Below are 24,218 nucleotides of genomic sequence, written 5' to 3'. Positions count from 1 at the left end.
TAAGCCGTTTTCTATTAATGAGCACTAACGAACTAATCTGACGATTGCTAATGCCAGAGAGCCAGGATATTAACCATATGGAAGCTTAATTTTCAAAGAGAATTAGAATGAACTTCAAGAAGGGGAGGAGGGGGATGGATTCAATTTCCCTCCCCTAGCCTAGGTATCTTGACCGCAATCTGCAGGAAGCTAAATGGTTATGTGTTTACATAATGGTTTGTCTTTGTTCTTTGCTAATTGCCTTAGGATACCTGCCCTCACTTTATTCTACATTCTCATTCTCCTCTTGGTAGCAAACGGAAACTTTTTTTTCCTGCCAATTAAGTAACATTTCTAAACTTGAGAGCTTTGGGGACACGCGGAGGACTAGAAGTAAGAGGACACATCACAATTCCAACATATTTTAAGTTTCTGGAAGTCAAGGAGTGATAAGAGCCCGGTGCAGCCCTGCTGGACCTGCTGAGCTGAGTCCTTAACTGTCCCCTCTAAAATGCTCGTGCAGAGATGGCCACGGAGGGCAGCAGCTGGAAGTCAGACTATCACCTCCAATTTTGATGAAGGAATGTTGGCAGGTAGATAAGGGTTGTGATCACAAAGTGCGTGAAAGGACAGGCTACACGCTTGTTCTAGATCATTTTTTGTAGAAGGTGGGGAGTAAGTGGAGGTTCTTGAATCGGAGGAGGGGTGTTGAGCCCAAGTTTTGTGTGTGGAAGCTTTTTCACCTGGAAATGGGGTGGGAAGTGGGTCTAATGACCTATAAAAGCATTGCTGGGGGTCCAAATTGGGCAGGGCCAGGGGGGCTGGAGCAAAAACTTCATTTGACATACAGAGATTTTAATTTATATAGCGATCACTTGGTGGTAGAGGTAGTAGGGGTGTCTGACAATGAGGACTCAGATTTGGTAGCTCCTGGGACTGTGGTTTAAGTTCACCAGTAGATGAACGTAGATAATGTTAAGCAAGATGAATGCCAGAGGATGTGAGCTAGTTGAAGGGGGAAATGATGATTTATGTTTCTAGAGCCAGAGATTTTTATTCCAGGGATTGGCAGGGTTATTGGGCTCCTGGACTATTTTAGGATAATTTCTCTTGTAGATATAATTGGAGTGAGTTTTGTTTTTGCACAGGTCTAAACAGAAGATGAATAAATAAAATGTCATTCTAAAACCAGAAGGACCTTGAGCAATGCCTTAATCCATCTCTCCTTCCTTTATTTTATAGCTAGTGAGAACAGAGAACAGAGGGCAAGCAACTTAATAAAGGTCACATATACAGTATCAAGGAACTAGGGCTGGCATTTCACACACACACACACACACACACACACACACACACACACACAGTGGCTAGGCTAGAACTTGGGCTTGGATAGACCTGCAAAGTGCACTAAATTTGAACATCTCTTACATCCTGTGTGAAAGGGAAGTGATATTTGTCTGCACCAAAAGTTAAAAAAGATCAAATGAAGAGAGACCTGAAGGCCTCTCACCATGTCAGTCTCTGTACACGCATGGCAATGCGACTCCAGCCTTCGGACAATCTCACCTTCTGGTGACCAATTTATACGTTAAGTTCTCCCTAGAGCAGCAGCATTAGACTCATTGGAGAACTTGCCAGAAAGGCAAATTTTCTTACTCTACCTGACCTAGTGCTTTACTACTTGATGCACAGCACCACTCTGGCATTTTTTTTTTGAGGGGGGGTTGGTTAAAGAGTCTCCTGGATTTTCCTGCTCAAGCTGGCTTTGAACTATGATTCTCAGATCTCAGCATCCTGATAATCACTAGGATTACCGGCATGAGCCACTAGCTTACAAATTCTTTATTAAATTGATGGGGTGGGGGGGGAATCCATAGACTTCTTCACAAACACCTAGGTATTTACAAATTCTATGCCATTTCAGCATATAAAGTCATGTATCGCCAACACCTAAAAGTGTTGGGTGTGTGAGAGGGCCTGGTAATTATCGCTGGTATATTGTTAATAAGAAAGCACTATGTCTATGCCTCCGAGGTATGTGCTGGAACATGGGCTGGATGCTGTTAAGCTTGAACCATGAGCCCTGACCTGGTTTCTTTGTCTTCCTATTTAATGGAAATAGAGACCTATTACTAAATAGAGACCTATTACTAAGAGCATACAATTATTTCCGGAATCAAAAAGGAGAGGACAGACTGATGATAATGGTGTTGGGGTGGCTGATGGAAAAGTGAAGGGTCAGCCCGGGCCCAAAGCAGGTAGGGCCAGCCAGAGGGGTGGGAAAAACAGAAGAGGTGTACTGTTGGGATGGCCTGACTCTATTTGTTTTCTGGGTGGGTTTTTTTTCCCCCTTTTTTGCTGTGAACTGCTTTCTGGCTCTTGAGAGTGTAATGCAGTACCAATCTCTATGAGGAGTGCTTTGTCCTTGGGAGGTGGTTATCAGATGAACAGGAGGCAGCACAAAGCCAGGAACATCATGGACCCCTGAGGTCTGTCAGGCCCCAGGAAGACCTGTGTAGCAACACTACTAGTGGTAGCATCTATACACAACTCCGTTCTGCTCTTGGACAAATGGCAAAAGACCTTCGCAAATGATGAAGCCATTTGGATTCATTCACAGACCATAAACTTTGGCTTGAGAGAAGAAGAATTTAATTTTTTTAAGTAAAATAAATGGGAAACTTTATTCAAGTGAGAACAAGTTCAGGCATTATTGAAAAAAAGGAGAATTGTGTGGGTTTTATACTCAGCTGTGGAAGCCTAGCTTGAAGGCTACAGTGTGACCTTGGGCATACTTCCTGACATTTCTGAGCCTAGAATTTCCCACCTGTAATCGTTCCATAAATATTTACCATGCGATACAGCAGTTGAGAATATGGGCAGCTGTAGAGGTGAGTGGGGCTCAGTTGGTTTGTGGAACATAGGAACACGGTAGAAAAAAAACAAATCTCCTTTGCCTGGTAGTTAAGACACCCTTAGCCCCATGTGTTGGGAAAATGGAGGAAAAGGAATAACCCAGACTCGATCATCAGCAGTTAAGGACTGATTATTGAGGAACAGCGAGGGGCACAGACCTTCCTGCCAGTTCGGAGGTTGTACGAGGGTGTGAATTTGGGACCAGGCTGATAAGGGGTCTGAGCAAGGAGGCAGAGGTTATTGAAAGCACCACTAGGTATAGGAATTGGTGGCTTATCCTTGGGCCCACAATGGATTGTTTACAGATGGGCTTAGGTGAATTGCCCTGCCTGCTCATCAAAGCAGGTCAGCTTATACCTGCGGTGTGGCCTGATGCCTGTACGGGCCTGGAAAAACAGGGTGGGGGTTAGTCCTTCACCATGTTGTATAGGTTAAAAGGCACAAACTTAAACATGGCCACTCACCAAGACTTTGAAAACCAAGAACCATAGCATGGTTATACCTGCGTAGATGTCCCCCATGGATTGAAAGCTCACTTATGTACCAATTAGCCATGTTTGACTACAAGTAACTTCTAGAAAGTTCTAAAACTATTCCTCTTAGGAAGTTCATTGTCCTCCCACTTGAATCCCTTTAGTACATAAAGTATGTTTCCTGGCTCTTCTCTCCTTCAGGCTCCATATTGCCTCCTTTCTTCCAACAGGCTCCATCAACAAGTTTGTCCTATCTCAGACCTTAGGCTATCCATGAAGTTCCAGCTCTGGGAATAATATTCCAGTGTCATCAAGCAGCCCAGAGCTAAGGAGGCATCTAGCATCGATTTCCAGAGCTCATTTAAGGCCTAGTAACCTGACATGGCAAGAACCACCATGCTTCTTTCACAGAGGAAGCTGTCAACTCCAACAACTTTAACTACTTCTTTCATTCGCTCACCCATTCATTCATTCATTCAACATTTCTTTCCTCTAAAGTCACCATTCATTCTAGGTGCTAGGTGTTGATCTCTTGGTTGTTTTTTCAACCTTGTCTCTTGTGGAGTTTATATCTTAGAGCAGGAGCCAACAAACTACTCGAAATATGACTGGCAGTCTATTTTTGAAAATCTAGTTTAATTGGAACACTGGCATGCCCACCTGTTTGTGTACATACACATGGCCTGTCCTATAGTATACAAGCAGAGTAGACACTGAGACTTGACTTGTGCAGCCCTCATTTTGTTCCAGAATGCATTCACTACTAGAAAAAGTTTGCTGACCCCAGTCCACGGCACCAATTAGAATCCTTAATGAAGATACAATGAGGATTAATGAGGAAAGAGTCCTTGCTTTTCTCAAGCTTGACCTAGAATCCCAACTATGAACTGCAGCAACATAGGGGAAGTGGAAGATTCTGTAACACACAAAGAATCTTCCCTCATGGAATATTCTAGAAGGATTATTATATGTCAACTCCTTGCAAAGTCCTGGTACAGATGTGAACCAGACTGACAAAATCTTGACCTCCATGGACTTCCAATCTGGTGGGAGATAAGTCAATAAATAAAGAGACAAACCAACAAATGCATGGCCTTGGAGCATAATAACTGCTATTTTTAAAAAAGTTAGCAGAACCTGGGATGCTCTCGAAAGTGTTCCTCCCCTACACCACAACCCTCTCCTGACATGCCTATTCTAAAATATACATGGAAGCCCCAATGTAGCTGTAATTCTGTTAAATCCCATCTGTTGGGTGGGGCTTCTGATCCTAGACTACTAAGATGTAGACAGGGACAGATTTCATCAGACATTCCAACAGGATCCCAGGCAAATGAGCTGACGTCACTCAGTGCTAGGTCACAGGTACCTATAGATGCACCACACTCATTGTGTACCCTCTCCTCTCCTTTGCAAAGAAGAACAGTGAGACAGGCATGTTGGCCTAACACTTTAAAAGAATCCTCACTGCTTCATTTAACTAAAGTATTTTCCACCTAAGCCCCCTATTCAAGCATTCCTTCTAATTACCATTTCCCTTTTACAGTATGCTGTGTCGAGCTGCACAGAAGTAAGCTCATGGTGAGCCAGAGCCCCTGGGGTGGCAGGGAAAAAATGAGTCCTGGCTATTAGGGGGCTCGATGAAGCGGCAGCTTCTATATCTCCCCTGCAGGGGGGAGATACGGCCCAGAAACTGCACTATACTAGGCCAGACGTGGCTCAGTAGGAACTGGCTCTGAGATGACTTTGTAAGGATGGGAAATACCAATGGCTTTGCAGGGATTGTGGATATATGATCCAGATGTCTGGAATGTTCTGGAAATTTTCAGTGACTCTCTAGATTAAAGGCACAACCCACTCTCCCACCAGCACCTGATTTTCTTACGCATGTATTATGTCCAATGCTCAGGGAACATTGGGTACGGAATGTGCTAAGCACTTAGGTATGGAAAGCACATAGGTCCAGCACTTAGAATGGGGCCTGAATGACAGTAAGCACTCACAGCATGCTGTCATTATTATAATACACAGGCATGTCATTCATTTATTCACTCATTCATTCATTCAGCCATTCCACATCCCAGCAAATATTTGCCAAGGATCAAATATATCCAAAATGACTGGAGAAACAAAGATAAACAAGATGAGAAGAGAAAGGACTTGTCTAGTAATGAGGTGCTGCACAAGAGAGATGAAGACATGAAGGGCGACTGGCTTTCACTCTTTAAAAGGATGGAGTCATCAATCACTGAGACCAGAAACTAAGGAGAAGCTTGTAATGGAAGGACAGGGTCTTGAGTGGACAGACAGCATGATGGGTGTTGTGGCTGTCCCTTTAGAGAGGCTCATCGAGCAGCTGGGGCTCAGGGGAGCTGGGTAAAGCCTGGTGAAGCGTGCATGGGGCTGCCTGAGCACTTCCTCCCACAGATTAGGACTGATCCTCACAGGTGACCAGAGAGGAGGTACCTGGACTTTCAGGCTATTCGCACTGAACTAGTTATTCAGAAGGTGATTATTTGATTGAAAACCCAAGGGCCATAATCAGCTTTGGACCTCTGCCCCCCAAAAAGTAAGTATGACCAATGTGATAGAGCACATTGCATTCACCTATGTATACACAGAACTATACAGATAGAGACAAGCATGAAGATACACAAACAAGCTATGGCTCTCCATTCAGATAGGGATCTCCAAGGTACTCCCTAGTCAAGCTCTATCCCAAAAGCGTTACAAGTATCAGTTCATCACCTCACCACAGCCCTACACTCAGCTAGTATTAAACAATTGTGTAGACAGAGATGTTCAATAACCTGCCTGAGAGTCTTACAACGACTGAGTGACAAAGCTCAAGTTCAAACCAGGCAGTCTGCTTTCAGGGCATTTGGCTCCTATTTTCTGCTTTGAAGCTTTACACCACCAGCATGGCCCTTTCATGAAATAATGTCCCCCACTCCCATTCCCATATCTGCCTGGGCTCCCAGGAGGGCTGTGGTCTCCTCAGGCCAGAGCACAGGTGGATAGATGCCTTCCTAGGGAGCTGCTCTCTTCACACAGAAATGCAGCTCCTGCTTCCAACCTATTTGCGTGTGTGTGTGTGTGTGTGTGTGTGTGTGTGTGTGTGTGTGTGTTTGTAAAGTCAGGAGGCAGGGGTACTCTACTACTTGAGCCACAGCTCCACCTCTGGCTTTTTGGTGGTTCATTAGAGTCCCTCAGATCTTTCCTGCCTGGACTGGCTTTAAATCTCAATCCCATCTCAGCCTCCTCAGTAGCTGTGATTACCAGCGTGAGCCACCAGAGCCAGGCCTCAACTTCTGGTCTTTCCTCCCTGCCTCTGGCTTGTGTAATGGGTACCAAGGACAGTCCCAGGGCCTGATTCAGTAGCCAAGATAGGAGTCTTGGCAACAGGATGTCAGCTCAGACTGCCTGGGTGTGCGCTGCCCCCTCCAGCTTTATTCTTCTTCTTTTAAAATATAGACGTTTCTATTTCCGAATCCTCCAGTTCCCCTGGCTGCTCATCTTTCGGTACCTCCATTGTATTTCCCTGTCATAATATTCTGTGTGTTATATCATGGGCATGCTAACCTCGCGAAACCTCAGCCCCTCAAGAGAGTGGGCTTCCTTATCTCGGAATGACACCCTCTTCCAGCTGGCCTTGTTCTTTTTGAAAGGTGAGCCTCTGATTGCTGATAGTCTAACCATGAATTCCAACATTTTCATCACCCTTTTTCAGATAAAGAGAAGGAGAATCTTTAGCTGATCATGCAGTTCCACCCTCTTACTTTGCAAATGGAACAGCTAGGTCTCAGAGAGGGAGCTTGTGGTTCTGAGGACCCACCGCCAGTGTTAGAGCTGAAGCTGAAACGCACATGAACTGGTAGCATTTAATAACAATCCATCATTATTAAAGTTTACAAAGATTAAACTGTGGTTCTCCTGTGTGTAGTTGTCTCTTCTAAGCAAAGAGAAGCTTCTTCTTCTAACATCTAAGCTCTCTGGCTCCATTAAAAATAAAAATAAAAATAAAACAGAAAATGAAGTTGCTTGCTGGATGCTAGTAGCTCACACCTGTAAGGCTAACTATTCAAGAGGCTGAGATCGTGTATCTCAATTCAAAGCCTGCCAGGCAGACAAATCCAAAAGACTCTTATCTCCAGTTTTCCAAAAACAAAAGCTGCAAGTGGCTTACACCTGTAATCCTAGCCACTTAGGAAGATGAGATCAGAGGATTGCAATTCAAAGCCAGCCCAGGCAGGAAAGTCCATGAGACTCTTAGCTCCAATCAACCCCCGGAAAACTGGAAGTGGCACTGTGGCTCAAAGCGATAGTGCTCTAGCCTTGAGCAGAAAAGCTCAGGGAACAGTACACCGGCTAGAGTTCAAGACCCATGATGAACCAAGAAAAAAAAAAAAAAAAGCTGGAGGTAGCGGAATAGCTTAAGTAGTACAGTACCAGCTTTGAGCAGAAAAGGCAAAGCAAGAACATGAAGTCCTGAGTTCAAGCCCCAGTGCTGGTACAAAAGCAAAAATCAAGTGAGTACCAGGGTACTTGCGAGAGGCAGGGACAAGGGGAGAGGGGTAGAAGAATGAATGAGAGTAGAATGCATTGCATATACCACTGGAAAGGGCTTGAAGATGTTGAAGGAATGACACAGCTCAAGATGCACTGTACACATAATTTGCTTTGTTAAATAACCAAAAGCTTCAATACATAGCCTAAAATTTAAGAAAAGTGAAGAAAGAGCTGGAGCTGGGAGGGGGTGGGTGAGATGCTAAAAGGAGTGACATTGATCAAGAGGCGCCATATTCATAAACTGCTCTGTTGAATGGCAACTCTTTTGTGTGACTAAAGAAATAAAAAATATTCAAAGAAATAACAATAAAATATCAGTTCTGATTTTTACCCATTTATATGAACATAAAAGCTTCAAGCTTGGTTAATACTTATTTGTAAAGGCAACTGAGCTTGTTTTAGGGCCAGTGTCAATTCCAGAGTTACAGAATTGCTGCTCCCTCTGCAGCTAGGCCACCAACTTGCTCTAGTAGCTCTTCTTCCCCTCCCCCACAGGTGACTGTCAACCCTTAGAGTGGCCCAAGGGCCTCCCTCAGCAAACAACAAAATACATACCCAGTAAAGGCAGTAATGGTGACGATCAACACTAGAAGACCCAGAGAATGTACTTCCCCCAGCCCTCCCATTTTACAGATTGGGAAGGTAAGGTCCGGGAAAGGAGAATATCTTACCTAATATCACATTGTTTACAGGTGATGAACAATGCTCACGTCAGTTATCTATTGTTCTCTACATTCTAGATATCAGCCTCTAGCTAAACATTGCCTTGATTATGGTTTATTATCCTGTTAAATAAAAGTTATTCCATTCTGTAGGGAATAAGTGATAAAAGTGCAACACTAGCAATTTACCCATCTCACTACTCCCTGACTCTTGTCCTGACAATACATCAGAATCCCTAATGGGACTTCAGCAATATGTAGATTCCGATTCCAGGGAGTTGAGTCTTGGCCATCTGTGTTTGTTCAGAGCTGCACAGGTGTTTCTAACAGGACACCAGAAAATGGCAACAGTGGGTCTACCTCTTAGCCAAAAATCCTGCAAATGGGTTGATAGAAAATGTTTCTAATCATATTGGTGAGCTTTAAAAGATTCACTCTTAACACCAGTACAAGATGAAGTTGAGAGAGTATGAAAGATTTCCCTCCACAAGAGCTCTTTCTGAGTTACCCTCAGCACTTAGCAGGCAAGGCTGAACGTCCCCCATCCAACATTTACAGAGAGAACACATGAGACCCCCACATCCTGGTAGTAATAATTTGCCTCCCTAGGGAAAACTGTGAATGCACAAGTAGGTAAAGGACTATTCTCTTTTCTCATTTCAAATCAAAGAAAACAATTGGTGAATAATAAACATGATGGCTGGAAACAGATCTCTGATCCCTCCCAGGTGACCTTTACCTTCCTATCTCCACTTATCCCTCCTAAAACCCAAGCTGACCTCCTCTCTGGTACGAAGTCTAAGTCCAGAATCAAAGCTCTTTTGTAGAACACTAGGCTCATACCGAAGCTGGGAGAATTTAAGTAAATGGGTAAACTAAAATATGGGTTCCTATGACACTCTGAATAACCATACCCTGGATTTCATCCCCCGCCCAAGCCAGACCTTCACTCTTGAAGCATGGCTGAATAGAAACAAGCCGCAGGTGATCCAAAAGAATCCTTGAAAGTGACAAACCCACAATGATAACAACAACAACGAAGATGTGCTGCCTTGATGAGACAGAAAGAGAGACGCTTCATCCAGAAACTGAAGACGCTTAATAAAAATCAGACTCTTCTTCATACGCATTTAAGGAATGTTCAGGTTTTTCTGGAATGAAAAGGGCCACCTGTTCTGCTAGGATGGAAGAAGAAAGGTGGAAATTAGCATTGGCTGGGGGTTGAATGTTTTTCTGCTCTGTGTCAGACTTGCATCTTTTTCACATGCATCACCTGCTCCTGATTCTACTAGCTGCCCAACTACATGGATGAACAATCATAATTATCCCTCCTTTGAGGATGAGGAAAATGATCTTTGGATTAAGTGAGATCCTCCCAAGATCCCACCCTGCAGGGGTGGACGTGGGTTAATTTCAATTCAGCCCTTCTTAATCATAAGTGGAACGTCTTCCCTCTATGGAGACAGAACAAGACTACTCGACAATGAAAAGCCAGGAGCTGCAGTACGGACGTAGCTTCCACTATTTCTGTGGGAGCCGTGGGCATCTAGCCATTGGGCTAGGTTGTCAAAATAGAACTTTCTCGAGCCGATATATCAGAAGCAATTTATCCTGGTGATTAAATGGAGCTGGGTGTGAAGATCAGCATCAAATCAAGTCACCCTCCCCATGCTTCCCTTTTGCATAACTTTGTTATCTAACATTATTTCAGATCCCCAAATGTCTTATTTGTTCTCCTCGGAGTTACACACACACACACACACACACACACACACACACACACACACACACACACACACACACTTCTACTGGGAGACAGGGGTTGCTCATCTGTCATACATACTTTGGGGTGGGACCAAAACAAGCTGTCTAACAAAAGGATAAGAGGCTGAGTTCTACACAGTGTGTGAGGAACCAAGGGGGAATGGGCAAATCAAGGGAAACTGATAATGAGGTGCCAGACTCTGGACTACCCGTTGGATCCATTATTCTAGTTGCTGTTGAGGGTAGAGTTGTGATGTCATCTTAGCTTCCATTGCACAGAGGAGAAATTTGAGGCAAATTAAGTAATGAGCTGAAGCTGTGCAGTGCATTTTAGAACCAGGACCCAGCACTAACCTGGAAGCCACTGTTCTTTCCATGGTGTTTTTTGTTTGTTTGTTTTTTAGCATCTGCTAGAGTTAGGAAGGAGGACCATAGAAGACCCGCTGGAGCAGGACTACAATCATTAGGATCAGGGATTATAGGAAAAGACAGATCATCTGAAGGCCAGAAATAGCTCAAACTAAAGTTCAGGGATCAGATAACTGGAAGAGAGGAGTGGAGTTGGACAGGTGGAGGAGAAAAATGGAGGCGATGGGTGGCATTGATCAAGACGCATTGTACTTACAAATTGACATGTTGACTTGAGACTCCCTTGTACAAATACTCAAAGAAATTTAAAATAGAAGAAAAAAGAGAACTATGTCAGAAAAGATGAAACCAAAACCTAAATAAAATAAATAAATAAATAATAAAGTCCAAGGATCTCAGTAAGAGTGATGGCACGTACTTAATATTATGCTTAAAGTGGGCAAAATTAGGAAACTTTACTAAAGAAACTGTTAGGCAGGGGTAAAGATCTGGCTTCCATCCACAGACAACAGCTGAAAGTTCCTCTTACCTATACTACATGTTCAATAAGATGTAATGTGTTTGCCAAAACTAAGAAAAGAGTACATCCCTTAATGAAGTACTGTGAAAAATGACTCTGTCAGTGGTTAACCTGGTACCTGGCACCTAGGAAGAGCCCAAAAATTATTAGCAATTACCATTATTATCATTCTCCCTCACAAATACTTATGGCGCTTCAGGCTGTGAGATGGAAGAAAAATTGTCGGCAATGCTCACGAACTTCTGATAAATGCCTGTGTTGGATGCACCAGGGGCTCTGGCCAAATAGAAGGAGATGTGTTAATGGGCAAGAATAAGGTGTGTCTCAGGAGGGATGCCCAAGCTCCAGCCATTAATCAAAAGGAAGCCACAGGCGGAGAATAGTGAATTAAAGGCAGCAATTACCAAGTATAACTCCAAGGATGTGAACTTGCTTGGAGAAGTCAAAGAGCAAAGGATGGGTCCCCAGCTCCCCTAGCAGCCATGAGTAAAGAATATTGATTGAACACAAGCAGCCGCCATGGAGTTCAGCCAACATTCCACCTTGAAGGTTGGGGTTTGGGGGAGGCTTTTTGTTGTATTTGTTGTTGTTGTTGTTGTTGTTTTTTGAGGAGGCAGGGGTAGTTTTGCACCCTGGAGTGAAGAAGTCCTTTCCAGAACAGCAGAACAGTGAAGAAACCTGTTTCTGGGCATTTCACAGAGGCATCTTTGCAAACAGTATTAGCAGGGTCCATTTGCATAGAAGTTGCTGTATTTGCATGAATCACTACAGGAGCAAATGGAAAGAGAATGAGCTAAAGCAGTATAAAAACAAGTTGGCAAGACTTTAAAGAGGCTAAACTATGAGAACTACTCTAATACAGGCTGAGGAGTCCCTGCAACTGGCTTATCATGGTCCCGCTCCCTCCCAGGAAACAAGTTGGCAGTATCCCCACTTGGACAAAGCAAGGTAACAGGGCAGGCATCTCTGCCTGGAGGACCACACCAGGTGCATGCTGGGAATGGAGCTGCTGTGCTCGCCATTAATCTTCTACTCGTCAGCTAAGCCAAAAGTGGAGCAAGGCCAGAAAGTGGAGCAAGGAGCTGTATTCAAACTCACCAGCAATGTAAGTGATCCAGGTGTGAAAGCACACAAGACAGAGAGCAGATCCAGACTTCAGGCATGCCAGTGAGTGAAGCAAATAAGAATCCATTCTAAAGGCCAAAGAATGAGCCTCTTGGTTACTGCTGTCGAGTTTCTGTTAACAGGGACATGATAGAAGAACAAAAAAGGGACCGAGGACAAACAGTGAGCCGACTAACGTGTTCCAGCATAGGCCTTGCATGTGTCCATGCCTTTATTCATTCAGCAAATACCTAAAGATCACAGACATAGTGTCTGCTACCATTTTAGGCAATGAGTGTACAAGCCATGAAGAAAAGAAACAAGTTTCCTGCCCTCATGGAGCTTGTATTCTGCTGTTGGGAGATAGAGATAAGCAAATAAGCTAATGAACATATAAGTTCAGATAAAGATAAGGTCAGGATGAAACAGAAAAGAAAGAGGGAAAGAAGGCAGGCAGGCAGGAAAGCTGATTTCAGGGTAAGAGTGAGCAGCAGGGAGAAATCTAAGGAAGAAGGTTCCCCAGGCTCTTCCCCTCTTCCTGATTTAACTTCACCTACAGGGAAAGGGTACAACACAGTTCATGGGTTGCACTCTTAAGAAGTTTACTGGGCCTTACCTAGAGAAGGAGTCACCTCACTTGCAAACACGTGAGTTATCTATTTTTCTCTCTTTTAGCTCTTGTACACAAGTATCAGGAATAGCAAACAACCCAGGGCCTAATCTGCCACTACAAACCAACTGTTCTTTCCCTCCTCTCTGCTTTATCCGTATGCCATGGGCAGCATAAGGTGGGACCTGCTCAGTCAGAACACATCTGACCATCTCCTGGCCCTTCTGCCACTCATGCCCTCGTGCAAGGAGCTGTAGCGCTCAGGTCTGCACACAGCACAAGATGTGTAAGGACTGAGGAGGGACAGGTAGTCAAGACAGCAATGACAACTACTGTCTTCCATCTGACTCAACTAGCTTAAGACAATGAATTTCCACATGGTCCATTCCAGTTCATTAGCCATTTCCTGCCCAGTTGGGGCTCATCCTTCGTCCATAACATACTGAATCTCCACTGTTCACCACGTGTCTCAGTCAGCTATGGTTGCCTAGCAACCACAAGCATCAGTAACATACAGCAGTAGCCCTGATTTCGCTTATGAGCTCATGATTTGAGCGTGATGGGCAGGTACCTGTCTACTCCAGTGTCTCTGGAGTCTCTCATCTTCCTCTCCATGGCTGATGAACCAGGGTGGTCTTTTTGTGGTGATTGCAGAAGGACAAGGACAAACAAAATATCCAACATAACCAGAGCATCGAGCTCAGAACCACCTCTGCTCACAATTCTTTGAACCAAAGCAAATCTCTCCACTCAGAGGAAGTAGACTCAAAGCTACTTTTAGTGGAAACATGCACAGGTACCTACCTAGAATAGGCATGAATCAAGGAGATGGGTGTGAATAAGCAAAGATAATGGGCTGGCCATTCTTCACACACACACACACACACACACACACACACACACACACACACACACACACACACACAGAAAAGTTGGAAGCAAAGTATAGAAAGAAAGGATCCATCTTAATCTTCATTAAAAAAAACAAAACAGTGCGAGGGTCCATGGTTGTTGTTGTTTTTATAAATTTTTTTTTTTTTTTGGCCAGTCCTGGGCCTTGGACTCAGGGCCTGAGCACTGTCCCTGGCTTCCTTTTGCTCAAGGCTAGCACTCTGCCACTTGAGCCACAGCGCCACTTCTGGCCATTTTCTGTATATGTGGTGCTGGGGAATCGAACCCAGGACCTCATGTATACGAGGCAAGCTCTCTTGCCACTAGGCCATATCCCCACCCAGGTCCATGGTTTTTTTTCTTCACTTTGCAGATGAATAAATGAAGGCCCGAGGAGATGAAGTAATTTGTTCAAAGTCACACAGAGCTAGTTAGCACAAAGATGGAGATCCAGGCAATCTGGTCCACCACACATCCTCCTCCTAACTCCCGATCACATCACCATACAGCGTGTGTCCTGATCACAAGCATCCCTCAACCTGTTCTGTACCCTTTCTACCATTTCAATAGAGCCTTAGGACTTGAAGACTGTAGACGGATGCCTGGGAGTCCAGCCTGACTTAGAGAAGACCCTGGCTGTGAAGAGGAAAAGAGTAGCTAACGTTTGAGACAAGGTATCAAGAGAAAGAACTAGAAAAAAGAAGCCTTCTTGATAACCTAGGGAAGGCATGATGTAGACAAGAAAGGCTGAGGGGATCCGTGCCTAGAAAGAGGCCCTGGGGATGAGAGAAAGACTTGACATGGAGAATCTACAGAGCTGATCTTAGCATCCCTTGTCCCTCTCACTTACTAGGACCTGCATCCCTGGTCTGAGCCATAGCAAGAGTGAGGACACAGGAGCAAGGCAGGAAATGGGAAGAGGAGGTGAGCTGGACTCATATCCCAAGCTGCACCAGGGTGGGTGGTGAGCAGAGAGGCCTAGAGCCTCCAGAGGCACAATACTTGTTTATATTGAACCTGTCACTTTGTCAGTCACTTTTGTTTATTGCTGCTGCTGCTGCTGCTGCTGCTGTTGTTGTTGTTGTTGTGATAAACAATGATAACAGCTTGTTGAATGAGTACTGTATCAGAGACAAGTCATTTTCAGACACAAGGCTTGCATCTGGCACTCCTAACAACCCCACATGGGAAGAAAATCTTTTCAAAAGTGATGTTCCCAGGGCACAGAGAACTTAAATCGCCGCCTTAATACCATGCAGCTAATTAAAACAAATTGGATTTGGGGACTTCCACTTCTTCTCATGACACTAGCCTGGTATCTGCTCCTGAAGGAAGGCCACACAGCAAGCCAGGCTTTGATCTCTTCAGAGAAGGTGGTATTTTAAGTCTGTATCAATCATTCACACTTTAGTATGATCCAGTCCAATGCTAAGGAGCACCTGGATACACTAGAAAGGTGCACCGAGGGCTCCACCAAGGGGTAGAAGAGAACCAGTACAGTGAGCAACAAAAAGTAATCTCACTGTGTCACCAGTTCTCCTTTCTTTGGTTCTCAGTCATGAGATCGGAGCTCACAGAGGCTCAGGACAAAGCCAAAGATGTAAGCTGGAGACATTCAGTAAGTAGTGAGAGTGAGGTCACCTTCCAACTATGAAGCACTGTGCTGAGCACCTGGGAGAAGGCAATGAGGTTTCCATTCCAAGATGGAGGCCGAGGCAACACGTCAGGATACAGATAGGAATGCAGACTGGTGACGGAATGCTATGAGGACAAGGATAGAATGGTGTGAGGGCAGCGGGGTATGGTTACTACCTTGGATTTGGGGGGTCAAGGAAAGGTTGTGAGAACCTGATGTTGACCCCAGACTTGAATAATAAAGAAGGTGCTAGGCTTGCCAACATCCCGTTGATGGAAGACCCATGGCGAGACCCGAAATCTAAAATAGAGTGGTTGTGGAGGACGGCCAGTGCAGGATGGGAAATCCTGTATATCTTGGGGGCTATTGATGCCAGCAGGCTTCTTTCCCCTAAAGCTGAGATTATAGAGGTACTCATGGTACCCAGGCCCTCCTACCCCCTTCATCTACTTGTCAGGGCTAATCATTTCTGCCTTGTAATTTCTTTTTAGTGGTCTCCCTGTTGCTGATCCCCACTACCACATGGTCATTGGGGTCATCCACCCATGGCCTCTTAGCCAAGCCTTTATTGTTCCAGCATCCTGGTCTCCTTGCCTACTGAATCCACATTCCAACTTCTCCATTCCCCATGATTCCCCTTCCCTCTTGGAGCCATTTACACAAAGTCCATCTCGCTAATGGGGACTCAAGAAGGATGGCACTGCAGCTAGCACTGAAAGGGCCCACTGAAGGCAAATTAGAAAGGAAGATGATCTGAAAAGCCCAGAGAACTAAGGAACAGTACTACAGCTATTCAAGCGTCAGAGGCAGACTTCATTCATTCATTCATTCCAAGACATTGTGAGTCATTTGCTTAAGCCAGGCTCCATGGGGGGTGCAGGGCCTAAGAGGGCACACAGTGACATCCATTTGCTGTCCCTGACCTTGAGGGAGGAGCTCAAAGGAGGCAGGTAAATATGTAGTCAGTGGAAGCCTATTTTCTAGGTCCTAAAGCTGCAACTTTGACAGATAAAAATCCATCTTTTTAAAAAATATTTATCTGCGGATGAATATAAAACCACACATTGTAATAAGCACAAGCCAGAAAAATGTAAAGGGGGGGGGCTCTGTGGGATCGCATTGGTGGTAAAGGCAGTGGGAGAAGAAAGGGAACATGGGAGCTGCAATGCGGATTTGCAAGGCCTCGCTCCTCTTCCACCAAGGAGCTCTGATTTGCCTCATCCCCTGAGTCGGGGCAGCTTCTTGGGGCCAGCAGAATTCACGGAAGTCCTAGAATCAGTAGTCACTGTCTGTAAGAAGTTACATGGAGAAGCAACCCAGACAAATGTTTGCTGAACCCTACCAAATGGCAGGGACTTCAGTGCTTCATGTCATGGAAGATGTTCCTTACATAGTTTTTCAGCCTCTTGCGCATAGGATGAAGAAACTGGGTGTCAGAGGTTGCCAGCACCGGTGGCTCACACCTGCAATCCCAGCTACTCGGGAGAACAGCCACGAGGCACGTGTGTTCAGGGTGTAAGGTCTAGGATCACAGTTCACCTGGAGCCCCCAGGATTCCGGGGCATCGTGAGCCCTCAAACTGCTGAACTGCTCCCATGTGGAGCTGTCAGAAGTCCATCCAAGGCTCCATTAGGGGCAGTCTGACATACCAGGGACAGAGAGGATTTCAGTTAGAGCTGTGAGGGGCCTTGAGGGCTGGACACATCTCCGGAGTGCCAGTCCCACAGCACCCTGGGGCTCAAAGCTAGAAGCAGCAAGGTCTCCAGGCCCACAGCTTGATGATTGCTCCAGGCTACCCACCCAGGCAAATATCAGAAGCAGCCCTTGCTTGGCAAGAGTGTGATCCCCCACCAGTGTCTACTTGCAGGCTTGGTAAAATCCCTTCTGTCCTGCTCAAATCATATTGATATCACTCAGGTACCCTGAAGCCCAAGGGCTACCTGAGCCCTATGCAAGATCCCACAATCTCACCCCCCACCCCAGACCAAGCCAGAGTCTCCTGTTGTACTCTCCCATTGGACCCTGTCATGTCCTGCCTAGCTCTTGCCACATCTGCCATTAATCAGTCACTTCTTCAGCTCCAGTTACATCCTCAACACCAGTTCTCCATTAGCTTCCTTCGTCACTAGAGTAAAGCTACAACTCCCAACAGCCCATGAGTGATCAGGCCTCTTCACCTCCTGCTTCTTCCCTTTCTCTCTGCTCTCTCCACCCTGAGATCCTATCCATACCCTAGAATACATAAAACATATTCTTATCCCAGGGCCTTTCCATGTGCCTAAAGTTCCTCTGCTTCCAGAGCTACTGACTATAATTTCATCCTGTTGGCCTCTGTTCCAAAGTAGCATTTATTCACATCTTGGGTGGACGACAATTTAAAAGATGCATTATATGCAGGGTCTAGGCAAAGACACAGGATGCTAAAGCAGTCTTCCTTTTGTTTCCACTTCTAACTGTGTGTGTGTGTGTGTGTGTGTGTGTGTGTGTGTGTGTGTGTGTGTGTGTGTGTGTGTTGCCAGTCCTAGGGCTAGGACTCAAGGCCTGAGCACTGTCCCTGGCTTCTTTTTGCTCAAGGCTAGCACTCTACCTCTTGAGCCACAGCACCACTTCCAGCCTTTTCTGTTTATGTGGTGCTGAGGAATCGAACCCAGGGCTACATGCATGCTAGACATGCTAAGCCACCTTCCCAGCCCAACTGTATAATTTTTATAAACAGCAAGCTACACACCTCGCTGGAGGAGAATGGCTTTCGAGCAGCTGATTGCTCCAGTTGTGCCATCTGTCTTCCTGTGTCTTTGTGGGTCACATGACCAGTGCTGTTCCCGTGGAGGACACAAGGCCAAAACATTCTGTGAGATTTCTGAGATTTCCTTTTGTCACCAGTGACATCATACAAACTATTGTCTGCTCATTTGGGTAAATAATTTATTAAGGCAAAATATGCATAGCATAAAATTACCCATTTGAAAGTGAACAGTCCAATGCTATTGCACAACACTGGTGAAGACACCAGTGTCGTACAACCATGACTTCTACCTAAGCCTTCTTCTAAAGCTCTTCATCAGTCCAAAACAAAACCCTATTCTGTTAATCCCAGCAAGTCCCCACCGCCTCTGCCTTCCCCTGCTAGAACCCTCTAATTGGTATTCTGCCTCTATAGATTCATCTCTTCTGGAGATTTCATGTAAATGAAAGTATAGAAGAGGAGACCCTTTATAGCTAGCTCCTTTTATTTAGCCTAATGTTTCCGAGTTCCATCTACACCACAGCCTCAGCCAGTTCCTTCATACCTTTTAATGACTGAGTAATAGCCCATCATATGCATGTGCCACAATGTCTATATTGATTTATCTGTCGATAGACATTTAGGCACTTAGACATCTATCTTTTGGCTATTTTAAGTACTATCTTAAGTTTTTGTTTAACATCTGTGTTTGGTTCTTTGGGCCTGGGACTGAAATAGCAGACTCTTGTGGTAATTCTGGATTTAACTTTTTGACAGTCAAGCTGTTCTCTACAGTATTCAAGCCACTTTGTGCATCTTCCATCAAAGTAGAAAGTACCACGGTGCCAGTTGTTGCTCCGCACTTGTTATTATCCATTTCCATTCTGTAGGTGTAGATAAATGTAGGATAAATGTGGTAAGGTAATTTTTATTTGCATCTTCCTAACAACTTATAAACCTGGGGATCTTTTCATGTGCTTATTGGATATTTATGGAGAATTTGTGGAGAATTATTTATTCAACCGTTTTGCTCATTTTTTTAAATTTAGTTGTTTTGTTGTTGAGGTTTAGTAGTTCTTTATATGTTCTGGATTGTAGGCCCTTACATCTATATGATTTGCCAAGAATTTCTCCCACCTTTTATCACTTTATCCATAACTTTCCTTGGCATACAGTATTTTGATGATGTCCCTTGTATCTGTTGTTGTTGTTGTTGCTGGTATTTTTGGTGTCATGTCTAAAAATCATTGTCAAATCCAAGGACATTGCATACAATGAAATATTATTCAGCCTAAAAAAGGCATGAATTATACATACATTCTATGATGTAGATGAACCCTCAAACAATTATGTGAAGAAAAAGAAGCCAGAGTAATTACTCTGTTGCCTCCTAAGAGTTCTGTGGGGTTTGCCCTTACATTTAGGTGGTTGGTCCATTTTGACCATTTATATGGTCTGAAGTTGTGATCCAATTTAACCTTTTTTTTTTTTACATTTGGCATCTTTATTTGTTAAAGATGATTCTTTTCTCCATTGAATGTACTGAGTACTTCTAGCCAGAATCAGCCATAAATGTATGGCTTTGTTTATGAGCTCACACATCTATTCAACTGATCTCAGTATTCCTACCTTCATACTAATGTCATTCTGTTTTTATTACTTTAGTTTTACAGTAAGTCTTGAAATCAGTAAGTCTTGAAATTTGAGTCCTGCATCTTTTTTATTGTTTTGGCTACTCAGTTCCTTATTGACAGATTTTGGAGTATTTCCAAGTTTTTATAATAAAGACCATAAATAGTAAGTATTTTCCTCCTAACTACAGTTATATGCTTTTGGAATAATTTCTTAGGACCTCTGGTAATTTTATATGACTAAGAGTTTCAGCTTTTCTATTCTTGTAAAAAGCCAACAAACAAAAATGGCCATTAGAATTTTGACTGGGGTTGCATTGAGTCTATAGATTATTAAGTCTTCTGATCCATGAACATGGGATAGCTTTTCATTTATTTAGGTCTTCTTCCATTTTCCCAGCAATGTGTTGTAGTTTTCAGCATATTTCTCCTCATCTCTTAAACATATTGATCATTGTTTCGTTCTTCTAGATGCTATTAAAAACTGATTTTTTTTTCCTAATTTTTTTTCAGGCTTACATAAGCATTCTTACATGCTACAGGGACAAGTCAATACACAACTTTTCTGAGGTCTATTTTGACACTCTATCTAGAAATACCTGTATAACAAACTTTCCAAATTTAAGAAATTATTCCAAAAGCATATGACTGTAGTTAGAAGGAAAATACTTATTATTTATGGTCTTGATTATTAAAACTTGGAAATATTACAAAATCTGTCAGAAAGGAACTAATCAAATGCAATGCATCCATATAAAAGAACATTATCATAATCACTGATAAATAATTTATCAATGACCATTGATTTATTAGAGCTTAATAAAAAAACAACAAGGTTACTTTATTAAAATGGAAACATTCACCATATGTCACTATATCATTTTCAAATACTACAAAAACAGCCTACATGTCACACTGAGATAAAATTCTACATTTATGTCAATGCTTATGCATGCTTCCAAAGGATTGATAAGATATTTGACCAAATGTTAATGCTGTCTATCTTTGGTGGGCATATTTGAGAGATATTTTAAAGACACTTTAAATACTTGAAAGGTATGTCATGCTGTGCTTTGAAGTAGGCAGACAGAATATAATAAAGATTTATTTCTTTCCAAATCTATAAATTTCATGTACTGCAAATCAAAATAACCAAAGGTAATTTTAAAAGGCATTTGAAAAAAGCACTCTAATGTTTATGTAGGAGAATAAATGTGTTATAATAACCAGGAATTTTTTTAATGAGAAGCATGTTTAAATGTATTAATAAGCTATAATTCAGCATTGGCCCCAGAATGGGTTTGCTTCTCTAATAGCATAGACTCCAACAAATATCTATACAATGAGTAAATAAATACTCTTATTTATCAGAGAAAGGCCATTTTGATTTATGACTAATAAATCAACAAGAAAAATATAGTATTTGCCAAGTTGGGAATTTTTTTAAGAGAGTTCTGCTGATGGAAGTTTGAGCAGATCCAACCTTTATGGCCAAGCAAGTGAGTCCTAGGTCAGCACAAGTTGTGTCACTTGCAACATTGTTTCAAAGAACATGGCTTGGAAGTCATGTTTTGTCTAGCTCTAGGAAATCAGTTAAATTTATTGTGGCATGTATAACAGACCACTCCACATCATTTAAGTGATAATGCAGCTAAGGGTTTTCTTTAACCTGGAAATTGGCTCACAATGTGCTATTAAATTATTTTTTTTCTAAATAAAGCATTATGTGTAATCAGAAAACACCTTGCAGTTGGGCACCAGTGGCTCACACCTGCAATCCTAGCTACTCAGGAGGCTGAGACCTGAGAATAATGATTCAAATCCAGCATGGACAGGAAAATCTGTGAGACTCTTATCTTCAACTAATCAGCAAAAAGCCAGATGTGGATGTATGGCTCAAGAAGTAGAGTCTCAGCCTCAAGCAAAAAAAGCCATGCAAGGATGTGAGATCCTGAGTTCAAGCCCCAATATCAACACACACACACACACACACACACACACACACACACAGTGCCAGAGACAGGTAGGAAACTATTCAAGGCCCCTGCTTTGTTAAGCCTTAGTATATTTTGAGGAAGAAAGGTCTTTTAAAAAGGCCTGAGTGCCAGCCAAATAGTGCAATTGGTCTTGGATGCATAAAGAGAATGTGGCATGTATGCACAAAGGATTTCTACTTAGCCATGAAAAAGGATGAAATTATGTTGTTTGATGGGAAGTAAATGGAAATAGAAGTCATGTTATGTAAAATATGCCTGTCCCCAAAGAGAAGTATTACATCTTTTCTTTCATATGTAGAAGTTAGGGGAAAATAAAACAAAGATCATATATGTGTGTATATATGAAACACATATGTATATACATATGTAATATACATATATATGTGAATGGAGGGAATTATTAAGATTATTAGAGAGGAAAAGAGAAAAGAGAGGGATCAGGATGAACTAAGGATGATCAAAGAACATTTTATATATGTGTGGAAATGCCACAATGCATCCCTATTCACAATTAATAGTCACCAATTTTTTAAAAATCTGAACTAGAAGAAAACTTTTATAGACTAAAAAACACTGGAACCAGGCTTGGTTGTGCACATCTGTGATGGTAGCTAGTTCGAAGGAAGAGGCAAGAGGGTCAAGAGCTCAAGAGATCAAGCTGGGCAAAGTGAGAGAGACACTAAGACAAAAACAAAACCAAAAGTCTGAAGACATAGCTCAAGACAGTGCAAGGCTGTGGATTCAATCCTCAGTACTGACAGAAACAAAAAAATGAATAAAATAAAATAAATTGAAATTGAAATTTTAAAAAGGCCCGAGTGTTCTCACCACTAAGGGCTGCCTGACAGGGAGACTTGCTTTTGTGTGAAGATTTCCTGAGAATGAGTTAGAGTATATGGTGTATTCCTATTATGTATACCTCAGTACATATGTGCATGACACAGGTGTGTAATATATGCACATACCTATGAGCAACTACATATGTATGTTATATGCACCTGTGTTTATATATATGTACAATATATGTGTCATATATACTTATGTTTACAAATATGTTTATATGTGTTATATATACCTATATAGTACATATAATCTACTAAATGTTTACTATATACCAGATATATATATACCTATCTGTATTACATACACTTATATGTATATGTTATACATGCATTCAAGTATATGTACTTACTGAGAAATGAGGAGTAGGAACATAGACTTTTGTAATAACATATGTGTATATGTGTATAATATATGTGTATATGTCTGTGTATCCTATATAGATGCACTTATAAGATATAATATTTATGTTATTAATATATCTGTATATTACTTTAAGATATGTATGTTTTGCATATAGTCATGCATATTATGTGTGTATGTATATGTGTGTGTTTTATATGTGTACATATATACCTATGCATGTTATTCATATGTACCTATGTGTACATTACGTATATGTCCTCTTATTTGATATATGTTCATGTATGTGTCTGAGTAAATGTGTGTCTATAAAGTACATAGATATATTTTGTGTGTGTGATTACATATGTATGTTTACCTACATCAGATGTCAACAGCTGAGTTTTGAAATGATGGAAAATTACATTTCCTTCTTAGAGGAAACATAGTATGTTATTAAGATAAAGAGATGAAATATAAAAGAGAGTTGGAAGCTAGACATGTACCACATTCAGCCTATTTCTCCCCTTGGGTAGGATTCATCCTTATCCTGCAACAACACCCACCTTCTAGAAAGATCCCTGAGTGGTCTGCCTTTACTTCCAGACTCCACACTCCAGGACAACCTAGTGGGACCACAGTGTATGTCCCAGCTGAGGGAAGATGCCCTTGCAGCCTACCCACTGGCCCTGCTTGCAGCCTGGCTCCCCCAGGGGACAGAGTAATCCCAAGAGGCACCGGAAGCATCCCCCCACTTGTGGGGACAATGACAACTCTGAGCCAGGGGAAGGGCTCACCATGGCAACTGAGCCGAAATCACCAGATACAAGTGGAGAGCCCATGAGTCTCAAATCCAGAGGAACAAACTGGATTCCACCCCTACCCCCGCCCCCATGCTGTCTGAAGCTCAAGGTCTGACTTTAGCACTTGTCCCTAAATAGAGCCTGAGTATTCCCAGTGGGGCTGAAACAAGGATGGAGCCAGGGACGGGCCTGCCACCCACTCACACCAGCACCAGTGGATACCTGGCCGCCTGAAGCCCCAGGAAACAAAGTCACTCTGTCTAGGTCTGAGAAAAGCAGAATGCTATGCACATATTTATTGCCCTCCTGGCAATTTCCAAATGTGCAGTCAGTAAGAAACTGTTTCCTGGACACTAAACCTAATCAAAAGCCTGTTCAAAATGCATT

The sequence above is a fragment of the Perognathus longimembris genome, chromosome 6 (genome assembly GCF_023159225.1).
Source record: "Perognathus longimembris pacificus isolate PPM17 chromosome 6, ASM2315922v1, whole genome shotgun sequence".
Taxonomy (NCBI): Eukaryota; Metazoa; Chordata; class Mammalia; order Rodentia; family Heteromyidae; genus Perognathus; species Perognathus longimembris.
Note: the sequence above shows the minus strand (reverse complement) of the source record.